This window comes from Lissotriton vulgaris, chromosome 6 (genome assembly GCF_964263255.1).
Source record: "Lissotriton vulgaris chromosome 6, aLisVul1.2, whole genome shotgun sequence".
In the NCBI taxonomy this organism is placed as follows: Eukaryota; Metazoa; Chordata; class Amphibia; order Caudata; family Salamandridae; genus Lissotriton; species Lissotriton vulgaris.
The window spans coordinates 508,534,104-508,547,714 of record NC_141694.1 but is presented as its reverse complement, the minus strand read 5'-3'; positions in this window follow the sequence as shown (position 1 = coordinate 508,547,714).

Genomic DNA, 13,611 nt, shown 5'->3' with positions numbered 1-13,611 from the left:
AGTGGCAGCAACAGCTGTGTCAATATGCCAGAGTGAAGGGATAGTCTTATCACATAAACTGTTGGTGTTGGTACCTCATGCTGTTGATGCTCTTTTGAATCAAACAAAGATGCAGCATTTAACTAGTGCTCGTCTGACAGGATATGAGCTGATGCTGCTGGCTCCTCATATTACATTGAAGAGATGTGCAACGTTAAACCCAGCCACGTTGTCGCCATTTCCGGCGACTCACCCTGAGGCGCAGGAAACACACAATTGTATTTTTCTGACTGAGGAACAGACAAAGGGTCGTATTGATATGCAAGATACGCCCCATCCAGATGTGGATGGAGAACTGTGGGTTGATGGATCTTGTCTGAAGTTACCGGATGGTACAACTTCAGCCGCATATGCAATTACTATGCTTCACACGATAGTAGAGACAGCTCGTATACCACAGAAGTCAGCTCAAGCAGCAGAACTGATAGCTTTGACACGAGCGTGTGAGCTTAGTACAGGATTGTGTGTGAACATTTATACAGATAGCCGCTATGCTTTTGGAGTGGCCCATGATTTTGGTCTGTTCTGGAAGGAAAGAGGCTTTTTGACATCACACGGGATACAGATAATGCACGGAGAACTAGTGCATAATCTTTTGACTGTATTAACATACCCAAAGAAAATAGCTATAGTAAAATGTAGGGCACACAAGAAAGTGATTGATAAGGCCGGACAAGTAAATGCCTTTGTAGATCGAGTGGCACATGAGACTGCGATGCAGCCTGATACTACTTCCATGTATGTAGTGAAATCACAAGCTGAGCGGTGGCACAATGCCAGGAAAGAAGTATGAGAGATACAAAGGACCGCTTCTGAAAAAGAACGGGAGCAATGGTCCATAGATGGAGAGTTGGATGATGAAGGTTGTTGGCGAAACAAACAAACGGATAAATGGAAATTGCCTATAGCTTTTGTACAACCTATGGTTCAGATGGCGCATGGGCTAGCACATGTTGGAGCTTCAGCAATAGTGAAATTGCTTACACAAGTTTGGGAGCATCCAGAAATTGCTAGCACAGCTAAGAGAGTAGTACAGTCCTGTATGATTTGCTTATGATTTAATCCTGGAAAAGGGACACAAACTCCAGCAGGAGGATTTGCTACACCAACTGCACCTTTTGAAGTTTTACAGATGGATTATATCCAGCTTGAACACTGTAATAATTTGAAGTATGTCTTGGTGGTGGTATGTGCCTTCAATAAATGGATTGAGGCGTACCCTACCAAGGACAATACTGTAATTACTACAGCAAAGGTGCTTTTGAAGGAATTTTTTCCTCGCTACAGTGTTTGCAGATTTTTGTGGAGCGACAACGGACCTCATTTTGTAGGGGACGTTATAAAGTATGCCTTGAAAGGATTAGGGATCAAACAGAAGTTTCATGCAGTATTCCACCCACAATCAGCAGGTTTGGTGGAGAGATACAATGCAACTCTGAAACTGAAACTAGCTAAAATACAGGCTTCTACTTCTCTGACTTGGCCAGATGCGTTGCCACTGGCATTGTTGTCAATCAGATCAGTGCCTCCTTCTCGAACGGGTCTCACACTTTATGAGGTTCTCTTTGGCCGACCCATGAATAGCTGGGGAATTCCTAAACCAAGTTCTGTGCACGATTTTCCTTGTGTCTTAATGAATGACTATGTGGCACAATTAACCGATAACTTGGTTTCTATTAATCAACAGGTTCAAGAAGCACTTCCCGAAAGATCCGCAGGAGAGGGCCACAACCTCCGACCTGGCGACTTCGTTCTTCTGAAATCTTTTGAAAGGTCGAGCAGTTTGGAACCGAGTTGGCGTGGGCCGGAGCAGGTGCTACTTGCTACAAGAACAGAAGTTCGAGTCACGAATCGGAAGAACTGGGTTCATGGAACCCATTTTCGCCGAGTACTCCCAGCTTTGGTGGAGCCTGCTGCATTGACCGACCACTGAGAGGTTCTGACTGCAGAAACGAGGTTGTGCTGTGACTCCTGACAGATCTGAGGAGTTCTTCCCGGACCAAACAGTCCTTGGAGCAACCAGATATAATTTGAGGCCGAGAGAGAAATCTGCAGCATTGTGAAAGTTGTCTGAGCATTCCCTGGGTCAGTGAAACGGAGAGCCGATGTGGCAAGGGGGGGATCAGCCCTGCATTAGAGTAGTGACACCCGTCTTGGCCCGTGGTGAAGAAATCAACGACTACCCAGGGGTAAGAGCGCTGACAACTACTTTAGTTTCAGGAAGATTTGTTTTGTGTTGTGACTGAGAATGGAGAAGAAGAAGAAGATTTTTGTGTTATAGGGTTCGTTGTTGCCTTGATGATTGTGGCAACAATAACATGGTCTGTTGAGGAAACAACTCCTGCTCATGAGTTGTTACTACACCTGCACCAGAGGAGCATTATTTCTGTACGCTCCCATATCAAGAATTGAAACATCGACAATCTCATCTAAATAACACATTCATTCAAATGTTACATCATACCCATATCGCTACTAATGCGACAAACTGTTGGATTTGTGGGATGATGCCTGCACACCAAAAGAAAGAAGGTACACCGTTTATACCTCTCCCTTTTTCGCATGATGACTCTTGTCGAGCCTGTTATACTTTGCTCTTTGCGACTAGAAAGCCTACAGTGGGCAGACTGCTTTACCGGTTAAATAAAGAGTGCCATCAGGACAAAGATGGGTACCCCCAAGCGAATGGAACTATATGGGAGTGGGAAGAATATCGACCGGACAATGTTTCAACACCATATATCTTCACCAACACGAGAGACTCATCTGATGCTGAACATTTTGTTATTTCTGTCGCTCAGACACAAGCAGAACTATGTGTACAGAGCATTGGACATATCCCTGTGGGAATTAGTGACTGTATCACTGTATTGAATATAGATGGTCTGAATAATAGTACTTTTTCAGCTTCACACAACACCTACTTTGCGTGTGGAAATCATGGATATTATCGATTGCCAGCTGGATGGACTGGTATTTGTTATGTTTCTTTTTTGTTGCCCCCTGTGTTTTTAGCCCCTCCACTGTATCACCGAAATCTTAAATTGTTCAATAATATTACTATGAACAGGTACAAAAGAACATTGACTGCTGATAATGTTGATCAGACTGACACTAGCCTACAACAATATATCGATTTCAATTTAGGATTGTTCTTTTTTGTAGGCGCTGCATTAAGTAGCAGGAAAGTGCGACGATTGACTAGAGTAGTGGAAGCTGTTACTGATCAAACAGCTGCAGCCTTAGGAAATATTACGGAAGAATTGCAGATTGCAAGAATTGTAGCTTTTCAAGAACCGAATGGTTCTAGATGTGATGTTAGCACACAGGGGTGGTGCATGCCGTGTTATAGGTAGTAGCTGCTGCATGTTTATCCCTAACCATACTCCATCAGTGAATAAAGCGATTGATAAACTTCATAAAATTGCTGCAGACATTCACACAGAAAATGGTACATGGACTTTTACAGGATGGCTTTGGACTTTGATTTTTGCTTGGGGCTGGAAAGTATTAACAGTCCTATGTATAATCATTGCAATACTTTTTTCCTGTTGTGTCTGTATTCAATGCAGCCCGATGATTTGTTCTATGTGTGTCAATGCTTGTATGCCAACGAAAAATAATATTACAGAAGTCAAAATGCGGAATGATCTGAAAAAGGAAATAGCTAGTATGATGGCCATTGATATAAGAGATGAATATCTGGCCTTTCCTAGGAAGTCGAATGTCTTCAGCTAATGCTGAAAGGGTCGTCTGATGTAAATCAGCAGCGGTTAGATTAAGCATTAGCAGAAGACATGCTTCGGTTTTGACCATTATCGTAATAAATGTGCCGACTCCATCTTGAATTTGTAGCGGCCATTTTGTATGCCATACATTGCCATGTGCTCGTCATGTGCTTGGTCCTACCTTGTTCATCACGCCTGGAGTCTGTCCGGCAACAGGCTATTTTTAGTAGTCTCTGCTTTCAGCATGCCCAGACATGCGCAGTAGGATCAGTGACCGTTATTAATTGGTTCCAGATAGGAATGTGCCTACCAGTTATTGGAGACTGTTAACTCCTCCCACTCATCGATTGTGCCTTCCAAAATGTCCTTGTATGGTCATAAATCTGCTCTTGTCTTTTGTACCGCCTTTTCTTGCGCCCCCTCATTGTGTATAAAAGGGGCCATGTGCTTTAGTTCGGTGTGCTACTCGATACAATACCGAAGGGTGTTGTGTGGGCTATAGTACCACCTTTAAAGGTTAATTAACTTTGCTTTTGTATCTTCCAGTTCATTGCCAACTTCTTCCTAAGGTCTGAGGACTCTGTGCAGAGAAGGGCGAACCTTTGCACTAAGTAGGCCTAGCTGAGGTTTGCTTACAACAGTGAGAAACAGAACACACCACATCAGCCAATCCTTTGCAGAAGTTGAGTACCATGCCATTCTTAATGTTAAAAAGTGCATTTACTGGCACAGCAGGCAGTCTCATCACATGCGCCATAAATATCTTGTGAGGAGTTAAGACATTCTTCCTGTCAGGAATATTTCAGAGACGCATCCACCTCAGAGGCAAAACATCAGGCCATTTCATTGAAATGGATGCACAAACTTTGACCAATGTGAACGCTATGGTTCTGTTGAGCAGTTCTATTTTATCAGAAGCCTCTGCTTGACAGCTACAGTGTAATCTCTGCTTAATCTGTAATGCTGTGCAAATCATCTTAGGAATCTTATTAGTGAAAGGAGTTCTCCAATCTGATTACAGAGAAACTGGTAAGCCATAGCTAGGTATTACCTCATGCAACAACAGTTTAGCTACAGTGAGACTGTCATTTCTCCAGGTTTGGTAGGCTTCTACACATCGAGAGAAAATTCACACTGTAAGCATTACATATCTCAACCGATTACAAACTGGCCTCTTGATAAAGTTTATTTGCATCTTGTTGAATGGACCACCTGATCTTCACACGTGACACAGTGTTAAAGGTATCCTTTTCCTTGCATTCATCTGTTGACATGTCACACATTGATGACACAATTCTTCTGCAAACTTCCTAAATCTGGGGTTAAATCAATTCTGTCTGAACAGCCTTACTATTGCACCTTTCCCTAAGTCTATTACACCATGGGATTGTCGTGTCTTGGGAAACAGTAAACTGTCTGGTAATACTGGTCTTCCATCTCCTGACAGCCTGATGTCATATGAATTTTTCTCACATCCTACTCTGATCCAATCAGCTGTTTCTGAAAACTTTTATCCAAATTATTTTAATTCTTACTGTGTATCAGTTACTGACAACAACATTGATAGAGCAGTGTCTTCTTCTGATTCATTTGTGTCACCCCCATTTAATGTGCTAAATATCGTGCAAATTTGTCAGCATAACGGTTTTCCACTGTGACATATTCATTGCCACTCCTATGAGCTGCACATTAAACCACTGCCACTTCTTCTGGCAGTTGCAGTGCCTCAAGCAAATTTCTTACATGTTGCCCATTTCTTATCGGGGTTCCTGAAAGGTCAAAAAACCACTTTGTGTCCATAACTGTCAAAAATCCTGGAACACACTAAGCCGTACTATCTGTAAATATAGTCACTCTCAATTGGGCTGCTAGACTAAGTCTCTTCTAAGGCAACCAGTTCTGCAACTTGTGAGGAGGTAACATTTTAAAACCATGAAGCTTCTAGAATTTCTTGAATTGTGCAGAAAGCCTAAGCACACCTTCATTTTTCCTCAAACATGTGCCATCAACAAAAATGACATAAACAGGCTCAGTTTAAGGGTTCATCTTTTATGTTGGGCATTGGCTTGGTGCATAGGACAGTGACTTCTAGACAATCATGTTCAACATCATCATTGAAATCTTCATTTGCAGGCATTTGGGTTAAAGTATTAAGAATCTGACATCTTTTCAAAACCACATTTTCCTAAGAGAACAACTGTTGGCCATTCCTAGTGAACTTAGTATTTGTCATATATCTGGCTTTTGATCTGGTACTTAAAATCTCCACAGATTGAGAGACCATGCCAGTTAAAGAATGTCTCATTACTATACTCTCACATCTCTCAAGATTAACCCAAGGCAGTGGGCCAGTCAAGCTGCTAAAGGGTCAAGGGTGGTTTAAAAATAAGCCACAGGTCTTTGCAAGTCTCCAAGCATCTAAGTAAGCACTGAGAGAGCGCAGTCCTCCCTCTCACTGCAAAACAATTTAAAATGTCTTACTGCAATCAGGTATTCCTAGTGCCAGGGTATCACAGAGACTTTCTCTCAGCTCTAGGAATTCTCTTAGGTACTTGTTGTCCCATAAAAGTGGATCAGGCACATCTTTTTGTGTCAGCCTGAGTAAAGTCTTAGCCGCTAAGGAAAAGTTTGATATCCACAGTTCACAGTAGCCAACCTTTCCCCAGGACCATTCTGACTTTCCTCTGTGTTCCAGGTGGGCTAATTTGCAAAATGGCCTCTACTCTCTCTGATGACACTTTCCTAACTCCTCTTTCAATGATATGTCCCAAGAATTGAACTTCTTTTTGACAATATTGCAGTCTATCTTGGTCACTTTATAACAGATTTTAGCCATGTTATTTAAAAAGGCATTTATCTCCTGTCTGTAAGCTTCTCATATGAACGATGCCACAAGTAGGTCATTAATATACTGCATGAGAACTGATCTGTAGGGAATCTCCTAGGATTTCAGAATCTTTTTCAAGATCTGGTTGAAAATTAAAGAGGTCTCTGTATACCCTTGTGGAACTCAGCACCATGCCAAAACTCTCCCTATGAAAGTATTGGCTGTCCTCATGCAATGGAACAAAAAAGAAAGCCTTATACAGATCTGCTACTGTGAGCTACTCTGCAGTACATGGAATTTGAAAAAGTATGATGTCTGGATTCAATATCACTGGACAACCTGAAACAAAAATCCAATTTTTACCATTCGGTTTCTGTAAACCCATGATCAGAGTGTTGCAAGGGCTCCTGCAATTGTTTCTTGAATCAAATTAAATGGTGGTGTTCTTGGATACACAGCATTAGGTTTTACTGTGATAATCACAGGTCCTACACCTTTAATCAGTTTGATATATTTTCCTGTGAAATCTCATACTTCTCGTTTTACTGCTTTTTTAAATCACGAGGTAGTTTGTCAACAGTCCTTACTGGATATAATCTAACAGCTGTGTCTTATCTGGCCATTTTAAACTACACATCTTCTTCATGTCTCCGGAACTCAACACAATTCAGAGAACATTAAATAGTGCAACTTAACCCGCACAATAAGTCTCTCCCTAACAGTTTTGCAGCACTAGAATCATAAACAACACACTGATGGTTTTCTTCAAATTAACCTATTTTACAGGAACTTTTTCTGAAACTGGATTTGTTATTTGTTTATTTGAAACTCCTACAACTTTGACCTTCTTTACCGAGAGGGGTCAGTCTGGAACTACTGCTTTTCTTACAGTGGATCTGGTAGCACCGGTGTCATCCAGAAATTACACTTGGTGGCCATTTACTTTTCCTTCTACAAATGGTCCACCCTGGTCTACTGCCAAAGGCTGCACCATGTATGCAGTCCTCCTCCCTCCTCAGACACTATCATTGGGAATTATCAGAGCCAAAACCTTCATTGCCTTAACATCAGGAATTGTTGTTTTTTCGACGTGCAAGAGGAACATGGCGGGCAGCTGAGAGTCGACCGTAAGCTTAACTCTCTCCAGCACTCCATAGACTGCTGACATGGGGAACCAAAGCTGAACACGAGTTCGGAGAATATATTGCAAGGACTCTGTGATATCAGATGACAAGACATTTCTGGGGATTTCGTACTTTGGTGCACTTCAGGCTGCCTCTCAATGCTGTCTTACCCGCGGATTCGGTTGTGGGCAGGGCTGACCAGATGCAGAGGTGGCTGAAGCTGCGGCTGTGTTGGGATTGCGCTGGCGCATCTTCCCGGCTGTTGGGAGGCTTGGTAAAGGTCGGCGATCGGTCTTACACTTTCAGGCTTCCATATCCTTTGACTCCTCGGTATGGGGTGATTTGGCTCCCCACTTGCTGTGCCCATTTTTCTTACTGATACTATTGCTGGTGCTGATGTGCTCTATTGGGGGCTACACGCCTGCTGGAGCGACGCCTCTGGACCTTCTCCTCGCTTCTCCCTAGCTGTTGCTCCCCCATAGGGGCAAGTACGTACTATCAGGTGACTGGTGCCATATTGGGGGGCATAAGGAGGAGGTAACATTCATCCGATCATGGACTATCTCTCCCCTGACATTGTATCAATCTGAAACACAATGTTCAGAACTGGGATATACCCAGACTCCTTAAAAACACCTTGGTCAAACCCCTACTTAAGAAAGCTAATCTGGACAAGGACCAACCAAAAACCTACCACCCCATAGCCAGTCTCCCCTTTTTAGCCAAGGTAGTGGAAAAGGCTATGAACTCACATCTCTCAGAGTTCATAGAAAAACATCAACTACTGGACAACACCCAATTTGGTTTCCGCAAGTTCCACGGAACCGAAACTGCCTTAATAAAAGCTACAGAGGACATAAGAGTGATCCGGGACCAGGGAGGTACAGCAATACTCGTACTGCTCGATCTGTCGGCGGCCTTCGACACGGTCGACCACAAGATCCTGGTCGACCGTGCCGAAAACCTGGGCATCCGCCACATGGCTAGAAATCTGCTTTCCTCCTTCTTGGCCGGTAGATCACAGGTGGTCAAACTGGGGCCCTTCCAATCGCACAAGCTGTCACTACCGTGTGGGGTTCCCCAAGGCTCATCCCTTAGTCCGACACTATTCAATATCTATGTGTCGGACCTGGCCTCTGTCATCAAGGCCTATGGGATGAGCCTTACCTCGTACGCGGATGACACCCAGCTTGTGTTGGCCATCAACGGGAATGGAGACAAGGTAGCTGAAAACTTCCAAGAGGGCATGCGGGCGATCAGTGAGTGGATGGCCTCTAACTGCCTAAAGTTAAATGCTGAAAACCGGAGCTCGTCATATTTGGACATCTCTCCCCCGGATGGTCAAACACCTGGTGGCCCCCTACGCACGGAACACCACCTACACCAGCCATCACCGTCAGAAATCTGGGGGTGATTTTTGACGATAAATTACATTTCATGGCCCACTCAAATAAAATAGCAGCAACAGCCCATCACAAACTTAGGCTGATCAAGAAAATCATGCCGTTTCTACCAACCTCAGCAGGTAAGACGCTGGTAAGCGCCCTCGTGCTGTCATCTCTTGACTATTGTAACGGCTTATTCATCAACGCCCAAGCAAGAGTGACCAACAAAATGCAGACCATCCAGAACCCTGCAGCCCGCCTCTTGTCTGGAATCCCAAAGTTCTCACCAATCTCTGAGACTATAAGAGACCTGCATTGGCTCAAGATTCGAAACAGGATCAAGTTTAAAGTGCTGTGCATACTCTATAAAGCACTGCACAACTGTGGTCCACATTTTCTGAAATCCCATCTCAGATACCAGTCCTCCATAAGATCGCTCCGATCTAACAACCTTAAAATCCTTCAAATACCACAAACAAAAACAGTTAACTGGGGCAATAGACGCTTCCTTGTGGCAGCTCCCAGGTTATGGAACTCCCTGCCAGCTTCCATCAAAGACAGCCCATCCCTGATGCATTTCCGCAGAAAGATAAAAACCTGGCTGTTTGATCAAGAATAGTTACCGGCCTAACCTCGGGAATACATTAAAAGTTTCTAGCGCCGAGACGCCTATGGGCAATTTTATGCGCTGTATAAATCTCATAAATAAATAAATAAATAAATAAGTAACTGTGCTTGGGCTAAACAGGCTAAACTTTGATTTTGCAGCAACCACTAGCCTACAATTGGCTAATATATTCCATGTTCTGGAAGTGGAGGCCTCACCCATGGTGACTCTACCTGGTAGTCAGAAGGAAAACACATCTTTACTATCTGTACCATCAACATTATCAGAGCTACCTGAAGCCTCAATGGTAGAGAGTGCAAGGGGTACAGCACCCTGCCTCCAAGACAAGAAAATATTGAGGCATTACTGCAGACACTATCAGAGAAAACATTTAAACACTAGAGAATAATTCAAGACGAAACAACTTGAGGCTCTTGAATGTTCTGAAGGGGAAAGAGGGTGAGGACTTGACAGGGTTTGTTGTAAATCTGGCACAAGAAATAATTACCAGATGCCGGGGAGCTAGATCTACTCCTGACATCCAGCAAACTCATAGAGACACCTTTAGGTGAAACCTTAATAGAGACAAACCCAGGAAAATATTAATTAAATGTAACAATTACTCTATTAAGGAAAACATTATTTCAGCTGCACTAAAAGCAGGGTGGCATCCTAATGATGGATGGTCATTTCGTATCCTCTCGGATCTGTCAAAGGAAACTCAAACGCGCCAGTGGGAATTGGGGCAGCACATACAGGAGCCTAAATCTCTAGCTGCCACTGCCCAAATTAAGTTTCCCGCCACTTTAAAAATAACGTGGAATAATAAAATACATAGCATTAGAGATCCAGAGGAAGTGGAAAGCCTCATCAAGCAGATAAAATCCTTTGAAATCTTCAGAATAGGTTGAGTCCGAATATAGACATATAAACATGAAGAACAAGACTGGAGAGAGGAAGGCCGCTGGGCAGCCTTTATGCCCATTTTGGTCAAAGGGAGGGTTTCCCTGTGAGGGTGGGTGGGGCTCCAAAAGAATGGGGTTAGAACACACTGTACATATTTTGCAATTTTCACATGGGGTTGGGAGCAATGGTAAAAAAAGTAAAAAAAGAATAAGTCCTCAAACGCAAAAATCCTTTAGACAACAAAAAACATTACTAGAATTTAGTCAATATAGACAATAAGCATACTTTTAGAATACTTAGCTAGAACATAAATGGGTTTAGAGTAGCAAATAGAAGAAGACGAATCTTACAACTACTGAAACAATCTAAGTGCAACATCATAATATTGCAAGAAACTCATTTGCAACAGAAAGAATGGGAACCAATACTTAAAGGGCACAAGTGGATACACCAGTTAGCATGCACCAACCAGAACTATAATATTGAAGGAGTTGCTATCCTGTTTAAAAGCTCAGCCCATGCAAAAATAATCAAAGTAATTTCAGACCCTAAAGGAAGATGGGTTATCATGACAGTGAGGATATATAGCCAGACCTATTCCATGATAAGCTACTATGGCCCAAATATAGACGATCCTTCACACTTGCATGACCTATTTCAACAAACATTGAATGATGATTATCCTATCATAATCGCGGGGGATTTTAATGCTCTATTGGATCCTGTATTATATAAATCAACCACTAGGCTAACAGTTAATGCTCCTAAAATGCGAGCTTCTGTACAGAACATCATGAAGAATTTAGGATTAATAGACCTCGGGAGGGTAAGAGCTTGAAGAAAGAAAGAATGAACTCATCATAATAAAAAATACGGTCATGCTTCCCATATAGATTACTATTTTAGTGATTCAAGATTAGGTAATAAGGTTAAAACAGTCTTCCATCACCCTGCTCACTAATCAGATCACTCAGCAGTCAGCTTAGAGATAGCTATAAAACAAAAGGGGCCTGTAACTAGATGGACAATGGACAGGTCTTTACTAGCAGAACTGGAAATACAGGAAAAATTGAAACAAGACACGTTAGACTACTTTGAACTAAATGCAGGATCCACTTCATTATGGGTCATTTGGGTTGCATACAAAGCCTATGATAGAGTGAAAATAATTAGTTATGCTACACATAGGAAGAAGGAAAATGACAAAAAAATAGAAATAATAGAGAAGAGAATAATCTCTTGGCAAACATATCTCAGTGCAGCGGAAGACTCAGTAGCAGTGAACGAGCTTGAGTCACAAGTTGACGAGGGGAAGAAAGAACATAAGGAGCACCTGGAAGGCATAGTAAAAAAAAGTGGTTTGCTATTAAGTTGGCGCACTATGAGTACGGCGAGGGATGTGGGAGGTTGTTGGCATGGAAAACTAGGGTTAACCTAGTTAGAAATTCAATAAAAGAGATACATTTGGAGTGGTCAGGTGTTAGCTGTACGGATTATAGTGACATTGTGGTCGCTTTTACCTATTTCTTTCAAAATCTATATAAGGATGAGACCCTAGTGTCTAACAAACAGTTAAATACTTGACTTTTAGACGCCCCTCTCCAAAAATTGTCACCAGATAAGGAATCTCTACTTTATAAACCTATCACATCTGAAGAAGTATCGCTAGCAATAAAATACTTGAAGAATGGGAAAGCATCTGGACCTGATGGGATTCCTAGTGAACTATAAAAGGTTCTAGCAGAGGAAATGACTAATTCATTAACTTCTCTATTTAATTCTATTTACATTAACAAAGAACTCATACCGGAATCTTGGAATGCGGCCACAATAACCTTTATATTAAAACCCCATAAGAATCCTAAAAATTGCGAGTCCTATCGCCCAATATCTTTGCTCAGCAATGACTATAAAACCTTTATGCGAGTATACTGACAAAAAGGTTCAATAAAATATTGGGAGACCTGATAGGAATATCACAAAAAGGGTTTATGAAAAATGGACAACTCATTGATCTCACACACGATTTGGTATGCTCTATAGATCTGGGCACAGATAAAAATCTCCCCTTAGCTATCCTGACTATCGACACTGCTAAGGCATTTGACATGGTCAGCTGGCCCTTTCTTGACACTGTCCTACTACATAATGGGTTGGGGAGCAACTTTGTTAACGCTATAAAAACATTTATACATGTCCCTTTGCAAGAATTTTAATTAATGGCTCCCTTACTCAACAACTGAAATTAGGTAGAGGTACACGACAGGGTTGCCCACTATCACCCCTGTTGTTTAACTTATATATAGAGCCCTTAGCAAGGAGGATTAGGAAGGAACAGTTGATTCAGACTTTTCAACATCAAGGTTGGGTCAAAAAAGAGGCTCTCTACGCTGACGATTTAATAATAAATGCCCAAAATCCCACAGAATCGTTTCCAATTATAATGGGCCTATTAACAGATTTTGGCAAGATTTCTGGATATCAGGTAAATGAAGGAAAAACTGAGATAATTACCTGGAATACCCATCTTGATTCTACTTTTAGGGAAAATGTGAAAATAGAGATAAGATATCTAGGGGTCCAGGTAGTCAAATCTCTGGAAGAAATGGCACAGATACATTTTTTCAAGCTGATGAAAGAAACTAAAAAGCTCTTGCAAACCTGGTCTAACCTGCCATTATCGATCATTGGCAGTGTGAACCTGATAAAAATGATGATCTTACCAAATTCTACGTACATATTCAATGCTTTACCATTATACTTTGAGTTAAAATGGTTCGCGATCTGACAAGCTTCATATGGGCCGATATAAAACCAAGAATTGCATGGAAAAAACTCAGTAAAAATGATAGAAGGGGGGCTTGCTCTACCTGACTTTCTGCTATACTGCTGGGCTTTCCAGTTAAAAAACATCAGATCACTCTTAACTAAACAGTTCAGCTACTTTGTCCTTGTTTAGGAGCATTTGCCATCCCAATTATTTTTTTTAGATCCG